Source organism: Nylanderia fulva, unplaced genomic scaffold (assembly GCF_048542155.1).
Source record: "Nylanderia fulva isolate GAGA-0341 unplaced genomic scaffold, ASM4854215v1 Scaffold381, whole genome shotgun sequence".
NCBI classification, from domain to species: domain Eukaryota; kingdom Metazoa; phylum Arthropoda; class Insecta; order Hymenoptera; family Formicidae; genus Nylanderia; species Nylanderia fulva.
This window is the reverse complement of record NW_028190457.1, coordinates 1-7,500: the sequence shown is the minus strand read 5'-3', so window position 1 is coordinate 7,500 and position 7,500 is coordinate 1. Positions and strand designations below refer to the sequence as shown.

Below are 7,500 nucleotides of genomic sequence, written 5' to 3'. Positions count from 1 at the left end.
GAGCGCGAACCGGTGGTAACCTATGCCCGCGCACGCGTGTGTGCAGCACCCACGACGTTCGTCGACGCGCGCCCTCCCCGTTGTCGCGGGGCAGCGGTCAGCGTGCCGAGAACACACGGTGTGCGACCGCGAGTGCCGAGCGAGAGGACCCCCATATATTATTATAATATATATATATAACACAGAGAAGGGATCGATGATATTTCGACCAATCTGTCAACTGTGTCGGTCCGACGGTTTCTTCAAAGAGCTTCCGCCCCGGCTCTCCCGTTGCGGGAGAGACGCTCCGAACGAGAAACACACAACTCTATCTTTGTGCCGTAGCCTTCCCTGGCGAGAGGCGGCGGTCCGCGCGCGTCCTCGGACGCGCGCAGACAGGCTGATCGAAGAGCCACCACGATTATTCTCTCTCTCTCTCTCGTCCGAGAGAAGAGACCACGATGGTTGAACGAGAAGCGCGTTTCTTCGCGAACGCAAAAATTTTGAACGATTACCATGAACGGTGGATCACTTGGCTCGTGGGTCGATGAAGAACGCAGCTAATTGCGCGTCAACTTGTGAACTGCAGGACACATGAACATCGACATTTCGAACGCACATTGCGGTCCACGGATACAATTCCCGGACCACGCCTGGCTGAGGGTCGTTTTAGTACCCCTAAACTGCTTGCGCCCGAAAAGCGCGCACGGCCACGACGCGGGCGACCAGAGAATGGCGCGCGCGTCGCCTGTGCCCTGTGCAACGCTTACAATGGGCGTACGAGCGATCGTTGGACGTTCGCCCGAGGTGTCTGTGCCGCGCCGACCGGCCGCGGTGCAAATCCTGGCGACGTCTGAAATGACACACCGAAATAATAATAATAATGAGGAGGAGAAGCGCACAAGCGTGTAAAACGTTGGCGAACGCGCGCCCAGAGAATGCTGCGCGAATTAAGAGGGGGAGCGTGTTTGTGTATCCAAGTCGTGTGTGTACGCGAGAGCCGAGGAGAAATGGGATGAGAGTAAGAGCGCGCGCGAAGGGAGCAACAAACGGCCAAAAAAAGGGTCAGGACGGTGAATGGCACCGCTTTCCCTAGAGCGGCGCGTGCGTCGTTGTCTCCCGAAAGTAGGTAGCGCTTGTCTCACCGTCTCTCCTCTCCGTACATCACACAGACTGACCGGACTGCTCTCGCACTCTGTGCCGCGTCTCTCGGTGCGATAGCGCTCGCGCGTCTTATGCCGAGGCGCCCTTGCCCGCACACATAACGGTATTACGGAGAAATATACGGCGCGTCGTCGTCCGGCGGAGAGAGCATTCGTAATCCTTTACCTCTTTACGGAGAAGGGTTTTGAATCGCGAGCCGACCGCGTGTCCGAGTCCACGAAATTTTCGTAAAGCGAAAAAAGGGGACCGGCGCGCCGCGTCGTGTACTCGTCGAATCGATTCCGCCCGAATTTCGTATATAAAAGAGAAGGGAGAGCCGAGAATCTCGAACCCCGCGATATATCGTCTCCATTACCACCAACGAGTGTGTGTGCGGTTAGCGCCCCGGCGATTTGCCTTCTCGCGTATTTCGTGTGCTGCCGCTGCTGCTCTCTCGTTCGACGCTCTCTCTCTCTCCCTCTTATAATATATATTATAGAGGAGAGACGACGATGAGCGACGCGGAGGAGGCAAACGGCTACGAAAACTCACTATGCGACGACCTCAGAGCAGGCGAGATTACCCGCTGAATTTAAGCATATTATTAAGCGGAGGAAAAGAAACTAACCAGGATTTCCTTAGTAGCGGCGAGCGAACAGGAAAGAGCCCAGCACCGAATCCCGCGGTTCCGCCGCAGGGAAATGTGGTGTTTGGGAGGATCCGCTTATCCCGAGGTGCCGCGTCGCGTCCAAGTCCATCTTGAATGGGGCCACTTACCCGTAGAGGGTGCCAGGCCCGTAGCGACCGGTGCGCGCCTCGGGAGGATCTCTCCTTAGAGTCGGGTTGCTTGAGAGTGCAGCTCTAAGTGGGTGGTAAACTCCATCTAAGGCTAAATACGACCACGAGACCGATAGCGAACAAGTACCGTGAGGGAAAGTTGAAAAGAACTTTGAAGAGAGAGTTCAAGAGTACGTGAAACCGTTCAGGGGTAAACCTAAGAAACCCAAAAGATCGAACGGGGAGATTCATCGTCAGCGGCGCTGGCTTCGCGTCGGTCGGCGATGTCCCGCGGAGTCCTTGCGGCTCGCGCGCGGGCACGCTACCGTGCGCCGATGTCCGGCGCTCGTCGTCGTGCACTTCTCCCCAAGTAGAACGTCGCGACCCGCTGGGTGTCGGTCTACGGCCCGGGTGCGGTGTCTGTCGCGTCGCCGGTAAAACGGCACGCGACAAACCCTCGGTCGCCCGGCCGGCTGCTCGGCGGTACGCGCAAGGTATCAGGCCGCACTATTCACGGTGCGTCGAGACCGTCGCAAGCGCGCGCCACGGTACTCGGAGGTTACGGACTTCGCGCCGTCCCCGGTCCTGGCCCGCTGTTGGTTACAGTACGGTACACCTTCGACAGGCCTGCGAACGTCTCCCGCGGTCTCGCGGGAGACCGATACCGGTCGGCGACGCTACTGCTTTGGGTACTCTTAGGACCCGTCTTGAAACACGGACCAAGGAGTCTAACATGTACGCGAGTCATTGGGACTTGTCGCGAGACCTAAAGGCGTAATGAAAGTGAAGGTCGGCCCTGGCCGTCGACCTAGGGAGGATGGGCCGCGTCGCGATGCGGCCTCGCACTCCCGGGGCGTCTCGTTCTCATCGCGAGAAGAGGCGCACCCAGAGCGTACACGTTGGGACCCGAAAGATGGTGAACTATGCCTGGTCAGGACGAAGTCAGGGGAAACCCTGATGGAGGTCCGTAGCGATTCTGACGTGCAAATCGATCGTCGGAACTGGGTATAGGGGCGAAAGACTAATCGAACCATCTAGTAGCTGGTTCCCTCCGAAGTTTCCCTCAGGATAGCTGGCACTCGGCCGTTTCGCACGGAACGCGCGCGAGTCTCATCTGGTAAAGCGAATGATTAGAGGCCTTGGGGCCGAAACGACCTCAACTTATTCTCAAACTTTAAATGGGTGAGATCTCTGGCTTTCTTGAATTATGAAGCCACGAGCATCTTCGGATCAGAGTGCCAAGTGGGCCATTTTTGGTAAGCAGAACTGGCGCTGTGGGATGAACCAAACGCAAAGTTAAGGCGCCCAACTCGACGCTCATGGGACACCATGAAAGGCGTTGGTTGCTTAAGACAGCAGGACGGTGGCCATGGAAGTCGGAATCCGCTAAGGAGTGTGTAACAACTCACCTGCCGAAGCAACTAGCCCTGAAAATGGATGGCGCTGAAGCGTCGAGCCTATACTCTGCCGTCAGCGGCAAGTGGGGCGGCAACCGGGAGCGGGCGTTAGTCTTCTCTCGCGTCGTCACGAAGCCCTGACGAGTAGGAGGGTCGCGACGGTGAGCGCAGAAGGGTCTGGGCGCGAGCCTGCCTGGAGCCGCCGTCGGTGCAGATCTTGGTGGTAGTAGCAAATACTCCAGCGAGGCCCTGGAGGACTGACGTGGAGAAGGGTTTCGTGTGAACAGCCGTTGCACACGAGTCAGTCGATCCTAAGCCCTAGGAGAAATCCTATGTCAATGACGGCGTACAATATACTCGAGTGTCGAGAAATAATAATAAATATTATACGAAAGACACACGCCCGTCGGGCGAAAGGGAATCCGGTTCCTATTCCGGAACCCGGCAGCGGAACCGCATACAATTCGGGCCCTCGTAAGAGTGTTCGTCGGGGTAACCCAAAATGACCTGGAGACGCCGTCGGGAGATCCGGGAAGAGTTTTCTTTTCTGTATAAGCGTTCGAGTTCCCTGGAAACCTCTAGCAGGGAGATAGGGTTTGGAACGCGAAGAGCACCGCAGTTGCGGCGGTGTCCGGATCTTCCCCTCGGACCTTGAAAATCCAGGAGAGGGCCACGTGGAGGTGTCGCGCCGGTTCGTACCCATATCCGCAGCAGGTCTCCAAGGTAAAGAGCCTCTAGTCGATAGAATAATGTAGGTAAGGGAAGTCGGCAAATTGGATCCGTAACTTCGGAATAAGGATTGGCTCTGAGGAGCGGGGCGTGTCGGGCTTGGTCGGGAAGCGGGTCTGGCTGACGTGCCGGGCCTGGGCGAGGTGAACGGTCGGCGTTCTCGCGCCGGTCCCGGGATCCGAGCTCGGTCCCGTGCCTTGGCCTCCCGCGGATCTTCCTTGCTGCGAGGCTTCCGTGGCGGCGCGAGCCGTCGTGGTCGTCCTCTTCGGCCGCCATTCAACGCTCAGCTCAGAACTGGCACGGACTAGGGGAATCCGACTGTCTAATTAAAACAAAGCATTGCGATGGCCCTCGCGGGTGTTGACGCAATGTGATTTCTGCCCAGTGCTCTGAATGTCAACGTGAAGAAATTCAAGCAAGCGCGGGTAAACGGGCGACCGATCACAGTTTACCCATAAAACGACAGTGGAAGGATAAAGCGATCCCAGGTTCTGGGCAAAGCGTCCGGCCCTGTCGTAGCGGCGATCGGCAGCGTAGCCTAATAGCGAGGTACGCGACGGTGACCCGTCTAACGTTGTCGGAGTTGCTGATGGTGGCGAATGCGTGGCCGAGTCGACTGATCTGGCGCTGAGAATGCACAGTTCGGGGTCCGAGGCATGCTGAAGCTGTCATACATGCGACTTAGACTAACACCGGGTAGTGAGGGAGGTAGGGAGCCCCACCGGGAGGCTACCGGTGCCCTACCAATTGGTGTCGGACTCTCACGGGCGTGGAAGCTAGGGCGCCTGGCGCAGTGTGTCTCGTGGAGAAATTTCATGTGTACGCATTCCCTTAAGCATTTGGGAAGCCCTCTGGGCGATCCCAGCCCATCCATTGCACGGTTGGACGTAAATATGATTCGGCCTGCGTGGATCGGTGCCTTGCTACCTGGGGCGTCACACACAGGTACAATAAAGAGAGTAGGAATGGTGGATCGCGTCCATGTGACGCAAAACCTAACCTATTCCATAGTCAATTGTGTTGCGTGGTGAAACCGCGCCCCTACGTCTGAAGGATCTGCTTGTCCTGGCGTACGTAATACGCAGTGTATGTGCGCTGTAAGGGGGAAATCCCAGGTGTGGATCCCGATTCTAGCGGAAGGGGAGTAACCGCGATGTAGCCGCCCGGCACCGCTGGGGGCGCTTACTGGGGGGGCTAACCGCCCCCCCAGACCCCCCGGTGCGGTCGTAACTATGACTCTCTTAAGGTAGCCAAATGCCTCGTCATCTAATTAGTGACGCGCATGAATGGATTAACGAGATTCCCACTGTCCCTATCTACTTATTAGCACAGCATTGCCACGAGTCGGAGTCGCAAGACCGAATGGCTCATATGTGGCGCGCACACCTAGTGTGTAGTAGCGTGGCTCCCTCTTGCTTGTTTCGCACGCAGAGCCGGGGCCGAGGCGTGAATGTCGAGGAGTCGAAGGAGAGTTTAAAATAAAAGTGAAACTGCGAATGACTAGATTGACCAGCACAAACTCTGGACAAACAGTCTAGGAAATGAAAACGCAAAATTAGTAAACAAACCGATAGCCCAAAAACTGGTGTCTTAAGACTTGGCCCCAGAGTGTTCGGCCCGGAGCTCGCCGCTTCCCCTTACAAACTCTGGGAGCCTCGAAAATACGGATTGTTCCCAGGCGCGCATGCCGGGTCTGTCGAGTGTTGGGGCGAAGGTCGCAAGCGTGTCCCTAACGGGACGCCGCATACGTTTGTGGCTGGAAACCGGCTCGATGGATCGGACATGCAGTGGAACAATCTAAGAACACTCGGTGTTTCTCTCTGCGGCATGCGGCACGCGGGGAGGTTCGCCGGGAGTTGTCCGAAGGGCAGTCACCCAGACTGAGGGCCAAATGGACCCGGTCCCACGGGCTATGGGCCCAGACCTTGAGGACGGAAGGAAGTCAGGCAGTGCGCGTTGGAAGTCAGCAAAGCATCCGTAAAAGCAGTACGTGGCGACTCGGCCCTTGGGGTGCGCTCCGGTGCAACTCACGAGGCTGGCCACGCGGTGGGTTTCAAAAAGGGCTAAAGGCAACACGCCTTAAGGACCCAGATGAACCCAACGCAAGATTGAAAAGCAACACGCCGCGTGGCGACTCGGCCCCTGGGGTGCACTCCGGTGTAACTCACGGGGCTGGCCACGCGGTGGGTTTCAAAAAAAGGGCTAAAGGCAACACGCCTTAAGGACCCAGTTGAACCCAATGTAGGATTGCAAAGCAACACGCCGCGTGGGGACTCGGCCCCTGGGGTGCGCTTCGGCGTCGCTGTCGGGGGCTGCCGCGACGCGTGTTGAGACTGACAGAAAACGTAAAATGCAAATGGGTGCGGCCCTGGGGACAACAAAGCAAGGGGTTGAAAGGAATGGGCGGGACCTCCAGCCACATCATGGCCAGCGAGTGTCCACAAGCGTTAAAGGTTTCCCGAGTAGTGCCGGGAACCCCAAAAACTCCCCAAGATTCTGAAGCAACACGCCGCGGCGAAGGAAGGGAGCTTATTATTTTCAGGTCCTCCACCCTCAGGCTTACACACTGCATTGCTACGAGTCGGCGTCACTGACCAAATGGCTCACAAGTAGCTCTTTTCCTTTCAGGAACATCATCATCATCGGTATCCTCGTCGTTGCTCCGGTCGTTTCGTCTCGCTTAACCTCGTCTCGTTCGTTCGTTTGCTTCGGGTGGAATGCCGATGATCGGGTAGGCGTTTCCAAACAATGGCGCTCGTCTTAATGTTAAGGTGTTAGGTACCGTGCCGAGGGCATGAATGGTCGCGTAGACGATAAGATCGCGGCCGCTAACGGTCCGCCCGGGATATCTGCCGCCCTCCTGGTGTATTTAGGCTTGGTGGCGTAGTGGTGGCTCTGCGTCGCTTGACCCCCTTTCCACCGTACTCGTGGGAACATAGATGGAATTAGTAAAATCTTTGGTTAGGAGAAGTGCCCGCCTGGTAAAACGCTTCCTGCCGGGTGGGGCAGCAGCCCAGGAAGCGCTTAGTGGTAGCGGCCTTCGTGCCGTCCGATTTGTGCTAGCCAGATGCGACGCGACCGTGAGAGAGCCCACGCCGAGGTCCGAGGGTCGGCTGGGGCTGAGCGCTGAAGCAAAGAAAAATCGCGAAAACAGAGTTAGGATTAGTACCGCGATTAGCCCCGCGAATAGCTCCGCGACTTGCGCCACCGTAAATGACGACGAAATTAGCTCCGCGAACTCCCCAAAACCCCAACCCCACACCCAAAATAAATCGGATCGAGCCGGGCCGCAACAAAACGCGGCAAGCTCCCCTTTTACTCCTACTTCGTCTGGAAATTTCTCACTGGCGACCACGGGAGTGAGAATCCTGCAGCTGAACATGAGACGTTCAGCTAAAGTCACGGGAGAGGTGCGTCAGCTCGTCGTCGAAAAGCGACTTGACATCTTGTTATTGCAGGAACCATGTGCCAGGAG

At 57.1% G+C, this 7,500-nt stretch overlaps 1 non-coding gene and 1 pseudogene across 1 annotated transcript; both read left to right on the top strand.

Moving 5' to 3' along the window:
- Positions 1–491: 491 nt before the first annotated feature.
- On the top strand, positions 492–646 carry LOC146722026 (5.8S ribosomal RNA). The gene has a single exon (XR_014925384.1). It is a non-coding gene; the product is annotated as a 5.8S ribosomal RNA (ribosomal RNA).
- Positions 647–1,681: 1,035 nt separating this feature from the next.
- Positions 1,682–5,400, top strand: LOC114945269 (large subunit ribosomal RNA; annotated as a pseudogene).
- The last annotated feature ends 2,100 nt before the right edge of the window (positions 5,401–7,500 follow it).